General features: G+C 40.9%; 1 protein-coding gene across 8 annotated transcripts in view; it reads left to right on the top strand.

The window, feature by feature from the left end:
• The first annotated feature begins 138 nt into the window (after nt 1–138).
• The window catches only part of SHLD2 (shieldin complex subunit 2), an 88146-nt gene continuing 70380 nt past the window's right edge, over nt 139–17904 (top strand). For 3 of the 8 annotated variants that reach the window (XM_045293471.1, XM_045293469.1, XM_045293468.1), the window contains exons 1-2: nt 144–408; nt 1060–1115. The gene's annotated coding sequence lies outside the window, so the exon portion shown is untranslated. Of the gene's footprint in view, nt 409–1059; nt 1116–17904 lie in introns of all 8 variants that reach the window. The other 5 variants (XM_045293472.1, XM_045293470.1, XM_045293473.1 and 2 more) reach the window with 4 other exon arrangements.

Below are 17904 nucleotides of genomic sequence, written 5' to 3'. Positions count from 1 at the left end.
GCCTGGGCCCTGGGGACCCCCTCGCCCTCCGGCGTGCTCGTGCGCTCACGGGTGGGGTGACTCTCCCTGCACCCCCTGACCCGAGGGGCTGGGCTTTCTGCTCGTTCTGGAGCGGGCTTGCGGGGCCTGGGAAGCAGAAAGCCTGGGCCCTGGGGACCCCCTCGCCCTCCGGCGTTACCCACTTCCGTCTTGATCTTGCCCCTCGGTGGAGGACATAAAATCGCCGTGTAAAACCGTGTCCGTCCTTTCTGTCACTTACTGGCGGCGCTTCCTCTTTGCAAAACTAAAATGAGGCAACTGTGCAACTCGAAAGCCAGCTCACGGCCTTCCGACTCTTTAGCGACCCTGTAGACCGAGTGGAAACGACAAACATCCGTAATAGCAGCCAAAGAAATTCAGTGGCCCAGGGTAGGATTTGCAAACTTTAAGGGGCCAGTTATGTAATTAAGATCATCTTGCTAAGAAGTTATAAAGTTCAATAAAATATATTGTATATTAAAAAATGATGAAGTAGCACACACCTGTGGATTAATTAGGAGCCCTGGTGGTGGAGTGGTTACACGTGGGGTGTGATCCTCAAGGTCGGTGGTTTGAAACCACCAGCAGCTCCGCGGGAGAAAGACTGGGCGTTGTACTCTCTTAATAAACAGTTAAAGCCTCGGAAATCTGCAGGTGGTCGCTATGAGTCAGCACTGACTCCATGACAGTGAGGTTTTTTTGTGTGTGGATAAATTAAGTGCTTGTAAAAGTCTAAAGAGTAACCCAGTCATTAAGGCCAACGGATTTCCACATGCCACGTTGCTTTGCCGCCGGAGTGTATCTTGGTGGTTTTAAAATGCCACCTTTTGACCTAGCAAATATGCTTTTGTGCTAGAATATGAAGAGACGCTCTTATTTCTCACTCTAGTCTGTGAACTGTAAGGTGACCCCTGGGTCAGTTATATGCCCCTATCTCAATGCACTCTCAAAGCAGAAGCCATTCCTCTTATGGATGTAGCTTATATTTTGCTTCGTTTGCCAGAGCATACTCATCACTTATATTGGCCTTGTGTTTTTCAGGGAAAATTATTCTCTGGCCTGAATCCTGCACCTACCTTGTTGAAGAAAAGATTAAGGTACCAAACTTCCTTCTCATTTGATAGTATCATGATTTACATTGGAAAAGAAAAGATAGAAAAAATAACTCTTAAGTTTCAGAATAAACTGGCATGAGCAAACATGTAGAAATATTTTTCTCCAGATTTAATCTTTGGGTAAATTTTGAGGAAAGTGATTTTACAAGTTTAGTTTTATGGCCCTTGTTTATCTCTTTCATGATAACCATAGCCTATATAAATGTTTAACCTTGACCCTTATTAGCCTTGTTTACTTCAATTTAAAAAAAGTAGAAGGGCCATAACAAGGGTGAGGAATAGAGCTATAGAAGGAAAGTAAATTGTGTGTGTGTGTGTCTTTTATGAGGCTTGCAAAAATTTACAAAATGGTCCTGCAAGAAACCTATGAAGTTTGTTTTATAAATACTTTTAACTATTCCATCTAGTTTTCACGTCTTTGTTGTGAAGTAAAATGTAGTGAATATCAGCTTTATATTGTGGATTTCCTTTATAAAATATGCACATATCTTGCAAATTATTAGTAACTTTAGTCATGCAGTTTTATTACTTTTAACTTTAATTTTAAAAAAGAGAAAGAAACTCTAATTAAACTACAAGTGACACTTGATCTTAGCCAAAAGGCGGAGAAGTGATATTAAACTACAAGTTAATTAGAGTTTAATTATTACTAGTAATTTTCAGTTCACGGGAGGCCAGATTTTAACTTGAAGGGATTCTGGTCACTCAACAATGTCAAATTGATTTTCTGCCTGTGAGGTTTAACTGGATTTTCTTTAGATGTTTGAAAATGCTAGATCTGTTCCCCTTGACCCATTCATGCTTTTGTGCTTAAAATATTTTAGAAGAATTTTAGGATGAAGAAAGACATAGTGTATAAATGCATGAACCACATGGTCATTTAAACATAATCAAAAAGGTAATACATGCTTTCTACTTTCTATCCCTATATATTGTGGACATTTCCTATAAATGGAACCTTATCATAGATGGTCATACATTTCTTTCACTTAGCATCATGTGTTCAGTCTTCATGTTTTAGCACGTATCTTATCTTTTTCATTGTATGGATAGGCCACATTTTGGTTAAACGTCAGTTGAACATTTGGGTCGTTTCCACTTTGGGGGCTGTAATGTACAGTGCCGCTACAAACGCTTATGCACAAGTTTTTGTGTGGACATATGCTTTCAGTTCGGCTTAGAAATGGAATTGCTGGGCCATATGCTAACTCTCTTAAACTCCATGAGGAACTGCCATCCTTTTCCAGAGAGGCTGTACTTGGCTCTCTTCTCATTCTTGGTAACACTTACTGGTTATTTGCCTTTTTAACTATAGCCACGTGGGTGTGAAGTGCTATCTCATTATGGTATTGCATTGCATTTCTCTGATGGTCAATGGTGTTGTGCATTTTTCCACCCACCTTTTGGCCATTTCTCAGTAAATCTTCTTTGGGGAAGATCATTAGCCCATTTTAAAATCGAGCTATTTGTCGCTATTATTGAGTTCTGAGTTCTGTGTGTGTGTGTGTGTATTCTTTATACACCTTCTTTATCAGATAGATGATTTGCAAGCCCTGGTGGCACTATGGGTCTCTTTTTTTTGGTTGCTTGTGCTTTTGGGGTCATATTTAAGAAATCCTTGTCTAATCTAAGAACACAAAGATTTGTGTCCACGTTTTCTTCCAAGAGTTTTAATAGTTTTAGCTTTCGCAATCGGGATTTGATTCATTTTGAGTTAATTTTTACTTATGATATGTGGAAAGGTGCTAAGTTGATTGTTTTGCAAATAAATATCCATTAGTTCAAGCACTGTTTGCTCAAAAGATTATTCTTTCCCCCATTAACTTGTGCTTGCATTCATTGAAAATCAATTTATTGTAATGTGAGCATTTATTTCTGGTCTTTCCACTTGATTTCATTGTTATGTCTATAAGGAGCCTTGGGGGCTCTTTGGATTAGGCATCAGACCACTACCTGCAAAATTTAAAACCACCAGCCACTCCACGGTAAAAGATGAGGCAGTTTGCTCCCATAAACATTGACGGTGCTGGAAACCCTCTCATGAGAAGGGACTTGATGACTATGGGCTCTTGGCTATCGTGCCTGCATTACGTAATCTTGATTGCTGTGACTTTACCACTCACTCACTCACTCACTCACTCACTCTCACTGCCATTGAGTTAAGGCTCACTCTTGGTGACCCTCAAGGGCAGGGTAAAACTGTTCCTGTGGGTTTCCGAGACTGTAACTCTGTAAGGAAGTAGAAAGCCTACTCCTTCTCCCACGGTGGTTTCAAATTGCTGACCTTGCAGTTTCCGGCCCAACGTGCAACCTGTAACCAGGCCATCACCAGGGTTCCTATGTAGAGTTTTAAAATCAAAACATGTGAGCCTTCCAACTTTGGTCTTTTTAAGATATTGTTTGATAGTTCTGAGTCCTTTGGATTTCCATATGAATTTTAGAGACAACTGCTAAGAAGCCAGCTAGAATTTTGATGGAATTACATTGGATTCCTAGATTTGCAATATTACTATTGTGATTTGCAATATTACTATTTTTGCAATTTGAAATATTACTATCCAATTTGCAATAATACTATTGTAACAATATTATGCTGTTTGATGTGTGAATGTGAGTGTGTGAATAAACTTTCTTTTATTCTTTAATTTTTCAACAATGTCAATTAAAAAAATTATTCCTAAATACTTATTTCAATACTACTGTGCTAGTAGTTGTTTTCTTAGTTTCATTTTCATATTATTCATGACAGTATATAGAAATATAGCTGATTGTTATATGTTGATCTTTCATCACTCAACTTACTAATTTATTAGTTCACATGTTTTTCTTTTCTTTTTTTAAGTGAAATTCTTAATCTGTTGTCATGAAGTCAATACTAACTCAGACAGCCCTACAGGACAGAGTAGAACTGTCCTAAATCTGTACCAAAAAAACAAAAAACAAACTCACTTCTATCGAGTCAATGCTGAAACATAGCAACCTTGTAGAACTGCCCCTATGAGTTTCCAAGAGTAGAATGCCCTATTTTTCTCCTGTAAATCTGTATAGGAGGTAGCATATGATCAAGAAATTAATTGGTATTATGTGATCCAAGAACTGTAACTAATAAAATCAAAACCCAGAGGAGCGAATGGTATTAGAGCTTAAGTTCTGAACACCCAGTTTACAGAAGGCTGTAGATGACAGTGAAAGCCCCAAACTCATCACCAGGTCCCTCCTGTGCATTAAGCCTGTGGTGTATCCCCACTGATGATGGACCAGAGATGGGAAAGGCCTTGTTATCAGACATGGTACATTGTAGGGTGGATTATTGCAGTTTTAATTAGGTAAAATGTGACACCTTGTCATTGATCTCCTCCTTGACCCAATGTATAATTGCTCCTGTGTTTACTATTTCCTGCTTTGTTTTCTGTTGGGCCTTTTCTCTGTTGGTTTGTCATTGTTGCTGGGCCATTTGTTTGTGTTTTGTCTTGACTTTGTATGCTCTCTGTATATGAAAGCCAGATTAGGTAATCTGTAGAGACAACAACTGGATTAATAGCATCCAAAGCACGTGGCAAGGGAGGCTGGCGGGAAGTGGGGAGCTAACGAGTACAAGGAGGAAGAAATGTCCTGAAATTGATTGGGATAGTGTTTGTATAACTCTTATGAATATGACTGACGTACTGAAATGAATGACATATAAATTACATGTCAGTGAAACTGTTAAAAAGGAATACTAATTTTTTTTAAAAAGAAATGGTGCTATTGGAGAAATTTAAGCTACACTGATGACGTTGGTGGAAACAAGACTCCCATGAATTGACAGACTATCAGTTGAGATATTTCAGCAAACAGATGCAATGCTGGAAGTGCCCACGTGTGTATGCCAAGAAATTTGGAAGACAGCTACTTGGCCAATTGACTGAAAGGGATTCATATTTGTGCCCATTCCAAAAAAGGTGGCCCAACAGAATATGAAAATGATCAGGCAATATCACCAATAAGTAAAATTAGCAGAAGATTAATTTTAAAAAAAAGATTGTAACAGTACACTGAGAGGGAACTGCTGGAGATTCAAGCCAGATTCATAGAAGAACATGAAATTGGGGAATTAGCTGATATCAGATGGATCTTGGCTAAAGGCAGAGAATCCTAGAAAGATACTTATATATATTTTATTGACTATGTGAGGCATTCGGCTGTTCAAATCAGAGAAAATTACTGATAACATTGAAAAGAATGGAATTCTAGAGCACTTGTATTCACATGGGATCTATACATAGACCCAAAAGCAGTCATTCAAATAGAACTAGGAGAGATCGTGTGCTTTAAAATCAAGAAAAGTGTGTGTAAGTGGTGTTTCTTGGCACTATACTTATTCAGTCTGTATGCTGAGCAAATCATCAAAGCTGGACTCTCTGAAGAACCCAGCATCAAGGTCAGAGGAAGAGTCATTAACAACCTGTGTTGTACAGTTGACACAACCTTGCTGAAAGCCAGGAGGACTCAAAACACCCCTCAACATCAGAGAATGTAACATCCTCACAACTGGACCAATAAGCAACATCATGACATGGAGGAAAGGTTCACATTGACATTGGATTTCATTTTTATTGTATCTACAATAAGTGCCCATGAAAGAGCAGTCAAGAAATCAAATTACCAATTGTACTGGGAAGATCTGCGTAAGACTCCTTTAAAGTGTTAAAAATGAAAGCTGTCACTTTGAGGACTAAGATGTGGCTGACTCGAGCCCTGGTATCTTCAGCGCCTCAGATGCATGTGAAAGCTGGACATTGAACAATGAAGACCCTTAAGCCTAAAAATAAAAAAGAACAATGAAGACCAGAGAAGAAGTGATGCCTTTGGCTTGTGGTGTTGGTGAAGACTACTGAATATCTTGCGGCTTCCAGAAGAGCAAACAGATCTGCCTTGGAAGAAGGATAGTTGGAATGCTCCTTAGCAGTGAGGACGGTAAGACTGTCTCATGTACTCTGAACATGTTCTGAGGAGGATCCAGTGCCTGGAGAACATTGTGTTTGGCTGGGTTGTCTAGGGAAACAAAAGCTATGACACTTATGTGTACATGAAAGAGCTTTATATCAAGAAGGCACCGCAGCCCAGTCCAACTCAAGTCCATGGGTCCATGCTAAGTGGGGCCCTATTCAGACTCACGTAGCTACAGGATTGTGGGGGACCAGCCTCACCCCAACTGAATTGGTCCAAGGGGCGGTTGTGTAATTGAGGGGTAAATTAAAGAGACATCAGACAAAGCATGCAAGGGCTTACCTCTTCTATGTCGACCAGAACCAGAATGAGGCAGTAATGTATTCTCTCATGAGCTGATATCATCCCGGGCATGCAAGTCCCAGTAAGCACATATGTAACAGGAAGGAGTTGTATTAGAGCAGCACTTCTCAGCCATCCTAATGCCACGACCCTTTAATACAGATCCTCATGTTGTGGTGATTCCCCCCCACAACCATAAAATTATTTTTGTTGCTACTTCATAACTGTAGTTTTGCTACTATTATGAATCGGGCGACCCCTGTGAAAGGGTTGTTTGACTGCCAAAGGGGTCAGGACCCACAGGTTGAGAACCGCTGTACTGGAGGGATACACATCACATGAAGGGGATGAGAGGATGCACTCAATAAGAAGAGGTACTAGACAAATGTGCTTTACACAATTGATGTGTGTATGGATTGCGATAACAGTTGTATGAGCCCCTAATAAAATGTTTAACAAAAAAAAAAAGGAGAGGTACTAGAGGTATACATGTGCCAGGAAGGTACATGTGTAACAAGATAGGTAGATTCTAGTATTAAGATGGCAGCCTAAGTTTAATCATCTTTGAGCTGGCGTGATTTGGGGTGTCTCTGAACACTTATCCAGGGGAATCATCTATGATCCCTATCAGAAGGGAGTAGGCTGTACTTGGGGTTAGATGGTCTGACTGCTTTTGGTTGCAGACAGTGTTCAGGCAAGTAGCCTTTAGCCAGTTGACCTTCAAGCATATATACTAGCAACCATGTGCTTGCAAGCGCCTTAAGATTGGCATTATTACGGGGGCAATCGTGGAGAATAACTTTTACTTAGGAGAATGTGAGTGGGACACATCTCCAACCCACGAATGGGAAGGTTTCCCTCCTTGGACGAGAGCCCTGTTCTCCCAGACTCCTTAACATCTGCATGTAGAGAATTTGTCTGCATACACTGTCTTCCCGATTCCGTTTCCCACACAGGAGGATGACAGAGAGAGGTGAAGTAGAGAGCAGGGAGATCACAGCAGGGTAGCAAGGATCGATGGTAGAAACATGGCGGGCTGCTGACAACTCTCCCAGCTGGCCAGCAGCTCATATGGGGTTGGCCCTGGAGGTGGACTCAGAGTCCCAGTAAGGAGAAGGGAAAATGGGCAAGAGAGAGAGAATGTCCTACTGTCTCTAATACAAAAAGCACACTCCCAAGCAGGCATCATCGGGCCTGATGGATAGGTTCCACTCCACCCCTACACCTCACACAGGTGCTAGTTGACATAAAATCTAACCGCCACCAACATGCTGATGGGTAATGTAGAGGATCAGCAAAAGAGAAGATGACTGTCAACAAGATGGGTCGACACAGTGGCTCTGATGAAGGGCTTATACCAATGATTGTGAGGACAGCACAGGACCAAGCAGTATTTTGTTATGTTGTACTACATCACTACGTCACAGGAACCTATTCGATGGCACTTCACAACAACAACAAATTTCTAATTTTTATAGGCTTGGGTTCACAAGTTCCATGCCATACTGTATTAGTCAGTCCCGTGAAAGTGAGGCGGGAAGGGAAGCACACGCAGCGGAGCAGTGACCGCAGAGGCCCACAGGTCATGAGACCATGTCTAGAAATGGCAGGACGCACTTGGTTTAAAGCAATTTGGTTATCACAACAGTTTGACCGAATTGGCAATTTGGCTGAAAATGGCCAATCCCCTATTTACATGTTTTTTCCTAATTGTAATAAATTGTCATTGTGCATTGGTTTTATAAAGGCCTTATTATAGTAATGTTTTTGAAAAGCTTTTCCTAATATTAAGTTTTCAGTAAAGCTTATAATTTTGATCTTAAAAAAATCTTTTAATGAGCATGCCTATGTAATAAGGAGAAAAAAAGAAAATAGACTACATACAAACATTTTAGGGTTTTTTTTTCCTTAAAATAAACTACCAAAAAATATTGAGAGGTTTTTTCCCTCTCAAAGGAAGTTTTTTCATGATCTAAAGGTCAGACGGTTTTCTACACCATGTTGGTATGCTTGCAATTCTGAGCCAGTTTTTAAGACTGTGACTTGGTGATGTCATTGGCTATTGCTCTGCGTTAGCTAAAAAGTTTTGCTAAGAGGTTAGCAGTACCCTGGCCTATAACTTGGGGAAAGGAATTTTTTTTTTAATAATTCTAGGTTCTTCTGCCATAAACAGTAGAGATTTTTATCCCCCTTCCCTACCATGTGTGGTGACAAGTAATAATGTGACAAATAATGTGACAAGTAATAATAATTCTCAGACTCTATTTAAGATGTCTTCTAACTTCTTTCTTTCCAAACTCTGTTCCCCAATTTCTATGTTCTCTCCACTTCATTTATCACCTCTTTTCCATAGTTTATAGTATAAGCTCCACCTCCACCAAAGTTTTCCTGGTTTTGTTTGTGATATTTAAAGCCACAGTTAGAATTTAAAGGCTGGTCTCTTTTAAACTTTTAGGTTTTGGAATTGAAGTTCATGGCATTTAGAAGTAATTTATGATCATGGGGAAATGTATTAGAGCTTAAATCCTGAGCATCCTGGTTTGCAAAAGGGTATGGATGGCAGTGGCAGTCCAGAATCCCATTCGCAGAGTCCCCATGTAGATTGGGCCTCCATTGGATGCTTTCTGCTGATTAACCAAGGATGTAGGTCATCTTGCCCGCAAGGAGAATGCCTTGGAGAGTGGACTGCCGCCACCCTGCTCAGGCCAGCCCAGGGAGGGGCAGTCTCTCTCTCTCTTACAGACTGCCTGGCTGTGTCCTTGGTGGAGGCCACTGTACTGTGACTAGCACAGGGGGTCACATAGTCATGAGGCTTGCCCTCAGTTTGGCCCTGACTGCCTTGGTTGGATGGCCCTGAACCAATCTTGTAAGCCCTTGTGTTTAACAATGTACCTGTCCTTTGTCCCCACCCCCCCTGCCCCTACCCTTTTTTAAGCTTGGAAAGCCGTTTCAACGGCTGTGGTCTCCCTTATCTGAATTATCTGTCTGTACTTTGTGTTGCCTTTTCACTTTTAAGACATAATGAACGTTCCCTTTGATTAAAAATAAGTATGGTTTTAAAGGATTAAAAATACCTCTGAAAGCTAAAAAACCACATCACTCTTAGGAAAACAAATGTTGGGGTAAATATTCATGACCATGGATTAGGTAATGGTTTCATAAATCTGACACCAAAAGCATAAGTAACAACAACAACAAACTTCAAAATCAGATAAACCGAGCGACAAAATTAAACAAACTTGTGCAACCAAGGACATCGAGAGGGTCAAAGAAAAAAGTGAAAGAGAACCTATAGGATAAAAAAAATTGTAAATTATACATTTGGTAAGGCTGTCGTATCTAGAGTATTCAAAGACTTAAAAAAAAAAAGACAACCCTACTTAATGATAAGCAAAATACTTGAATAGATATTTCTTCAGAAAAAGATATACATTAGCCAGTTAAGCACATGAAAAGATGTTTATCTTGTTCAATGGGAAAAGATCACAAATACTGCTTGATGCCCATTAGAGTGGCTACGCTTATGTATACACAAAGACAGAAAATAACACAGGCTGGAAGGAGAGCCCTCATGGCAAAGTGGTTCCACGTTGGACTGCGAGCCACAAGATTAGCAGTTTGAAACCACCAACAGCTCCTGTAGGACCTGGTAGAACTGCTCCTGTGAGTTTCTGAGACTGTCACTCTTTCCGGAAGTGGGACCAAAGGTAGCTTCCACTCAGATTTCTGTGCATAGTTGTAGGCTGCCAGCATGTTACTTACAGTGGCTTAGGGTTTATGGTATTTGGAACCATGAACAGATTGGAAGAAAACTAACCTGTGAAAAGGACTATCAGGTGGGGTGGTTATGGGAGGACGAGTAAAGGTAGGGGACAAGGAGAATTCAGAACAGAGATGGGAGGAAAGTAGAACAGGGGAACGCAATGAATTGGAGTGGTTATATGAATTATTCAAAGGGCTTAAATTTTGGATGATGGTGGTGAAGAATCTGGTGGTTGTAGCTGATCTCAAAATTGTGTTAATTTCCTAGGAAAATGTGTCTGTGTGGTCAGGCTGGGATGGGGGGTGGCACAGACACTTGATGGCTTTTGTTGTTTCCAGTTATATTTAACTTTATCTTGTGGTTTGGCCTCTGCTCAGGATGTTATAAGGAAGCCTTACATGGAGTTGTTTCTCACGGCGAGGAAGAGGGCATGGATGTGAGGGAGGGGTCCGTGTGATCCTTGCACTCTTGCAGGGCAGGTAGGGACAACCCAGAATCCAAACTGGGAGAGAAATCCCTAGGTTTCAAGCTTTGTAAAACTTCACACAAGTTGAGGAGTCATGTAAAAAGCTCTGAAGTCTAATGCACAAGGATGCACAAGGGCACAGTCATTTGTGGGGAAATTCCATTATCTTTCATTTCTTTTTTTTTACAAAACTTTTGAAGCTGCATCCTATTACAGATTTAGGAATAGCAGTATTGGTGATGTTCCAGGCGGCTCTTCCTCTAGTATTTTGAGTTCCTTCTAACCTTGGGTTAGAAGGGGGCACATCTCCGACTATCAAAAGATACAGCATCTGGGGTCTTAAAGGCTTGAAGGTAAACAAGCGGCCATCTAGCTCAGAAGCAACAAAGCCCACATGGAAGAAGTACACCAGCCTGTGTGGTCACACAGTGTAGAAGGGAAGAGGTATCAGGCATCAAAAAAACAAATGATATTCATATTATTGTGAATAAGGGGGAGTGCAGAGTGGGGACCCAAAGCCCATCTGTAGGCAACTGGACATCCCCTTACAGAAGGGTCTCAGGGAGGAGATGAGCCAGTCAGGGTGCGGTGTAGCAGTGATGAAACATACAACTTTCCTCTAGTTCCTCAATGCTTCCTCCCCCCCCCCCACTATCATGATCCCAATTCTACCTTACAAATCTGGCTAGACCAGAGGATGTACACTGGTACAGATAAGAACTGCAAACACAGGGAATCCAGGGCAGATGATCCCTTCAGGACCAGTGCTGAGAGTGGCGATACCGAGATGGTGGAGGGAGGGTGGATTGGAAAGGGGGAACCAATTACAGGGATCTCCATATAACCTCCTCCCTGGGGGACGGACAACAGAAAAGTAGGTGAAGGGAGATGTCGGACAGTGTAAGATATGACAAAATAATCATTTATAAATTATCAAGTGTTCATGAGGGAGGAGGAGGGGTAGTGCGGAGGGAGGGGGGAGATGAGGAGCTGGTGCTGGGGCTTAACGTGGAGAGCAAATGTTTTGAGAATGATGAGGGTATGAATGTACAAATGTGCTTTATACAATTGATGTATGTATGGATTGTGATGAGCGTTGTATGAGCCCCCAATAAAATGATTTAAAAAAAAAGAACCACACATTAAAAAAAAAGAAGGGGCACATCTTTTGGCACTGCATCTGACAATGTTTCATTGCTTTTTGTAAGGTTTGCAGTATATCTGAAAGTGTGTGCTGCTATTCATAAGGTTTTCAGTGGCTAATCCCTCAGAAGTGGACAGCCTGTGCCTCCTTCATCGTCTGGTGTTAGTCTGGAAGTTCTGCTGAAACCTCTTCACCCTGTATGACCCTGCTGGTATTTGAAATGCCATTGACATAACTTTTAGCAACAATGCAAACCACTACAGTACGCCTGACAAACCGACAGACAAGAGGTGCTTGCCTTATTAGGACTTTTACAAGGAAAAGCTCAAAAACCAAACTCCCTGTCTTTGAGTAAGTTCCAGCTCATAGTGAGCCATCAGGACAGAGTATAATTGCCCCTTAGCTTTCCAATGGTGTAATTCTTTATGGGAGCAGAAAGCCTCTTCTTTCTCTCTGGAGCCGCTGGGGGGGTTCAACTTGCTGACCTTGCAGTTAGCAGCCCATAGCATAACCCACGAATCAAAATAGTGGTGTCCGAGGGGTTTGCTGGGACAGTTAAATTCAAGGCAGAGAGTGGGCTCAGAAGGCTATTTAACCACTGCTTTGGAGACTTCAAAAGGGCCATCTTTTTAGGCTTTCTCAGAGGACACAGGACTTATTAATGGATACTTTTTACGAAAATTGAGAATTGAGAAAAAGGCCAGGAATGTTGCAGCGAGATTCCCGACCTCCCATCATGACAATATACTTGCTCATTCTTCAAGGGTACAAAGGCTGTTCTGTAAGAATTTCATTGAGAAACCTTACCCCATCTACCCTACAGCCCTCATCTAGCCCCTTCAGGCATCTTTTTGTTTCCATAGTTCAAGGGATGTTTAAAAGGAGTATGACTTAAGTCCCTGGAGCATGCCCAGACTGCCATTTTGACATTGTGTAAACTGAAGAGGGCTGAATTCTTTGGGGAAGGATTGGAGTGTGCAGAATTCTTCCTCCTTGTTTTTCTTCTCCATGTCCATTTGCCCTTTCCTGTCAGTTTCTTTCTAAGTTTTATCCCTATGTGTACTGATCTTTCTATTACATGCTTTTTTTAAACTATTATTATCTCCTTTTTTTAAAAAAAAAAGAGAATATTGAAGTCCTCCATGAAGTAACATGGAAAGATAGCCTCAGAAGTAAATCGACCAAGAGGGAGGAGATGAATAAGAACAGCAGCTTCACCTTTTGAGATTTTTGTTTACTAGAGGACTGTATGGTTTTTAGCAATGTTTTTTACTTACCCTCAGCTATATGATACCGCCATACAAACTGGAAGCAATTTTGCCAGCAGAAAATATGACTTCGTTATATGCACGATCACTACTGTTTCTCATAACGTAATAGGCAACATGTTAGAGGAAATTACATTTTCTTTACTCGGATTTTTAGAGAGTAAGCCCACTTAACATTGTTTCTCTTGTCATCTGTTAGCCCAGGAATAGGTGTAGCAGGTAAGGAAATGGGGGAGGAGGATTTACCTTTTCAAAAACAGATTTTGTTTTAGTGATGGGATTGTCTGTTATTGCTCAGAGTGTGTTTATTTATTTATTTTAATGCTTTATTATTGGCTCTCCAGTCAAATATTCATACACATTTTGTTTCACGATATTGAAGGCAATCCCCACAAGGTACCATATATACTCAAGTATAAGATGAGTTTTTCAGCACATTTTTAATGCAGTTTTTGTGGTAAAATTAGGTGCCTCTGCGGATATTCGGGTCAGCTTATACTCAAGTATATACGGTAATAGTAGTCTTCCCATTTCCTCTTTGTTTCCTCATGTCTGTTTGTCCTGTTTTCAGCTCCTTCTGAGTTTTATCATTATGTCTGTTAGTATTTCTAATATCTCTAGTTTTTTGTTTTCTTGAATCAGTGAGAAAACTGAAGGAGTGCTGAGACAGCATGTGGAAGGGCTGGTGGCTGGGTCAGTAGGTGGCGGAACCAGGAGTTAGACGTAGATGGGCTGCTGCCAAAGGCCACTCACACGCTGCATTATATTACAGCCCCTGTAGCCAGCAGAGCAACTGGTTTAATGTTAAAGCCAGCATTTCCTAAACTTGTTGACTGTAGAACCTTTCAATATTTATATGGAAATTAGTCATTCGTGGAGTGGACTCTGGAGAATGCTGCCTAGAGTCAACTTACACTGTTGAGCTGTTACAATGGAGCCATGGCTCTGTGCTGTTAATATTAAGTTTGCTTGTTATCTTTTCTACTTGAAATCCAAGTATTTTAATGTCAAGCTAATTTATACTCATTTTCACAATGAGTCTTCCGGGAATATTTTTTTAACTCAATGTCACTATATTATACATTTGAAGTAGTAAAACATTATATAACCCAAATCACTATTTCACTCTGTTCTAACATGATTTTATCATAAAAATGTTTAGGGATCTTTGAGATCATCTAGTTTATCTCCTTTATAATTATCATCATTATTGTTGGTTAAGAAACTTATGGCCCCTCCCTGCAGAAGAATTCACTTCAGAGGACAGCACTGAAGCTACAGCTCAGGGAGAGGGACAGGTCTGATCAGAGCACACAGGAGCAAATGAAGGGGGAGGAAGAGAGAATCGAGCACATCCTGGTCCACCAATCCCTGAGGACGATATTCCTGCTCAGAGCAGCCAATGCACAGAGAGGACCATAGGGCCAGCCCCACACGTCCCTCACTGATCCATAGCACTACGGGGAACAACACTGTAGACACAGTGTAGCAATTGCACCCAATCTGACCCCACCACACCGAGGCAAAACACTAAGGGAGTGCAATAGAACAGCAAGGGGAGCAGAGAAATGGAAGTCTTCAGGGCATACCAAAAGTAGACTTTGGGGCCAGGGCATGGCACCCCATCAGACTCGACCAGAAAACACTCCTAAAGGTCAACAAACAGAACTTGAACTATTTACAGGCTTTTCTTTTTTTGTCATTTTTGTTGTTTTGTTTTGCTATGTCTTGTTTTTTGTGCATATTATTATCTCTGCCGGTCTATCTAGATAAGATAGGCAGGATAAAGAATCTGGAGGAGAAAGCAAAGAGACTGATGTTCCAGGGGGACATGGGAGAGGGTGAGGTGAGGGAAAGGAAGTGGTGTTAACAAACCCAAGGAAAAGGGAAAAACAAGTGATCTAAAAATCTATGGCGAGAAGGGAGTACGAGGCCTGGTAGGACTTGATCAAGGGCAATGTAACCCAGAGGAATTACTGAAACCCAAATGAAGGCTGAACATGATAGTGGGACAAGAGGAAAGTAAAAGGAAATAGAGGAAAGAACTAGGAGGCAAAGGGCATTTATAGAGGTCTAAATACAGACATGTACTTATGTAAATATATTTATATATGAGGATGGGGAAATAGATCTATGTGCATATATTTATAGGTTTATTATTAAGGTAGCTGATCGACATTGGGCCTCCACTCAAGTATTCCCTCAGTGAAAGAACACTTTGTTCTCTTTAACTGGCATTCCATGATATTCACCTTCCTGACACCATCGCTGAAGACAAAGCAGGTGCATAAGCAAATATGGTGAAGAAAGCTGATGATGTTCAGCTATCAAAAGATACAGCACCTGGGGTCTTAAAGGCTTGAAGATAAACAAGCGGCCATCTATCTAGCTGAAAAGCAACAAAGTCCACATGGATGAAACACACCAGCCTATGTGATTATGAGGTGTCCATAGGATTAGGTATCAGGCATCGAAGAACAAAAAATCATATCATTGTGAATGAGGAGGGGTGCAGAGTGGAGACCCAAAGCCCATCTGTAGGCAACTGGACATCCTCTTACAGAACGGTCACAGGGAGGAGACGAGCCAGTCAGGGAGCAGTATAGCACCGATGAAACATGCAACTTTCCTCTAGTTCTTCAATGCTCCCGCCCCTGCCTAACTATCATGATCCCAATTCTACCTTAAAAATCCAGCTAGATCAGAAGATGCACACTGGTACAGATAAGAGCTGGAAACACTGGGAATCCAGGACAGATCAACCCCTTGGCACCAATAATGAGAGAAACAATACCAGGAGGGGTAGGGGGAGGAAGGGGAAACCGATCACAATGATCAACATATAACCTCCTCCCTTGAGGATGGGCTACAGAAAAGTGGGTAAAGGGAGAAACTGGACAGTCTACGACATGAAAAAATAATTTATAAATTATCAAGGGTTCATGAGGGAGGGGGCCGAGGAGGAGAGAGGGGGAAAATGAGCTGGTACCAAGGGCTCAAGTAGAAAGCAAATGTTTTGAGAATGATGATGGCAACAAATGTACAAATGTGCTTGACCCAATGGATGGATGGATGGATTGTGATGAGTTGTAGGAGCCCCCAATAAAATGCTTTTTGAAAAGAAGAAGCTGATAGCCCTGTAGTCCTATGGAGCACTGTAATAACTCCCATCTGGGTTTGGACCTTGTCTCTGTGTCTTTACTAGCAAGGTGACCTTAGAAAAGTTACTTTATTTATCTAGACTTCTGTTTCTCCCTCTAAAAGACAAACGTAATACTTTGCAAGGTAGCGATGAGTATTAAGTTAGAAAATTTATGAAATGCCTGGGACATAAAAGGTTCTGAATATATTTTGCGTGTCCACCCCCATGTTTTTTCTTAGGAGGTAATATCACTTTTATGCCATGAGTGAATAATAATGGTAGTTAGCAGAGCCAAAGCAGTTTAAAATGTGAACTGTCTTCATCTCATGCTGACATCAGCTCCCTTTCTGATAAGTGATGTTTTTGTGTGCAGGTTGTATGGGAGTTAAAACCTCAGTGATGTGTTCATGTGCAGGTTGTATGGGAGTTAAAACCAGTTTCCTTTTGGCTTTCCAACTGACATGATAAGCAAAACCTGACTGGGCAAACATAGCCCTATTTATTAGATCACTTATTATTAATGTTAAACTAGCCTTGTGCTGACTTCTCCTGTTCTTTCTGAAATTTCCCTGTTACCATTTAAAATCTGACAGGCACTCAAAAGCCTCATTTCTAGAATGCTTAATGGCTTAAATGTTTCCCCAGAGTATGTAAAATGAAGTTACTTTTCGAAAAATGGTCTTCTTCATCTAGTAATATGTTCGAAAGAACGCATGTAAGATCTAATTATTTCTCACATTTGCAATGGATAGTTGTCCAGTGTTTCATGGCAATCAGCTTTGGGGCCTCTGGATATGACTTAGCATATATAATGTTAGCATGGAATATTACTTAACCATAAAAAGGATGAGGTACTGATAATGCCACAACATGGATAAGCCTTGCAAACATTAAGCTGAATAAAGAAGTCAGACACAGAAGTCTACTTGTTGTATGATCATGTTGTGTGATTTCATTTATATGTTATATCTAGAATAGGTAACTAAATACATGGAGACAGAATACTGGTTGCAGGGAGCTGAGAAAAGTGGGGATGGGGAGCGACTGCTTAAAACAAAGCTATTTTAAAAACAGCCTATGAAGAGTGTTAAGTTGGAAATGACTTACTTGCTTAGGAACCAAAGGTGGGCCTGGTATTAGCTCCATTATTGTCTGCTTATAGCACTTGGTACATAAGATGAGCACTCAATAAATATTTATTGAAAGATTGGATTCAATTTCTACTTATAACTTTGTCTCTTGCAACTACTTTAACTTTCCCTAACCTTCACTTTCCCCAGAGCTTTGAATTGGTTTGAACTGGTTTAGACATGGCTGATGAAGAAAACTGGAACTGATGAAAAATTTTGTTTAAAAAATTATTTTTGAACCTTTAATTGTAATTTGGGTTAAGTTTACTGAGCACATTGGTTTTGCATTCAATGATTTATATACATTTATACACACACGTGTGAGAGGGAGGGAGAGAGGAGAGAGAGGCAAACAGACAGATAGATAGATACTGGTTGCAATCCCCTTAATGTAACAACACTCTTCCCACTTGCTTCCTGGGGTCCTGCCTTCTGAGCTTTGTTTGGGGGCAAGTGCTCACGTGGTTGATTGCTTTGTGGATTCTATTCCTCCATTTGTGTTATTACTCATCTTAAAGGCCTGACTATTGCTGGGCTAAAGGTTGATACCCTGGGGCCAAAATTCATCTCCAGGTTTGAAGGGTGTC

This window comes from Echinops telfairi, unplaced genomic scaffold (assembly GCF_000313985.2).
Source record: "Echinops telfairi isolate 266 unplaced genomic scaffold, ASM31398v2 ScPeMD7_2010;HRSCAF=2546, whole genome shotgun sequence".
NCBI classification, from domain to species: domain Eukaryota; kingdom Metazoa; phylum Chordata; class Mammalia; order Afrosoricida; family Tenrecidae; genus Echinops; species Echinops telfairi.
Note: the sequence above shows the minus strand (reverse complement) of the source record. Positions and strands in the feature narration are given on the sequence as shown.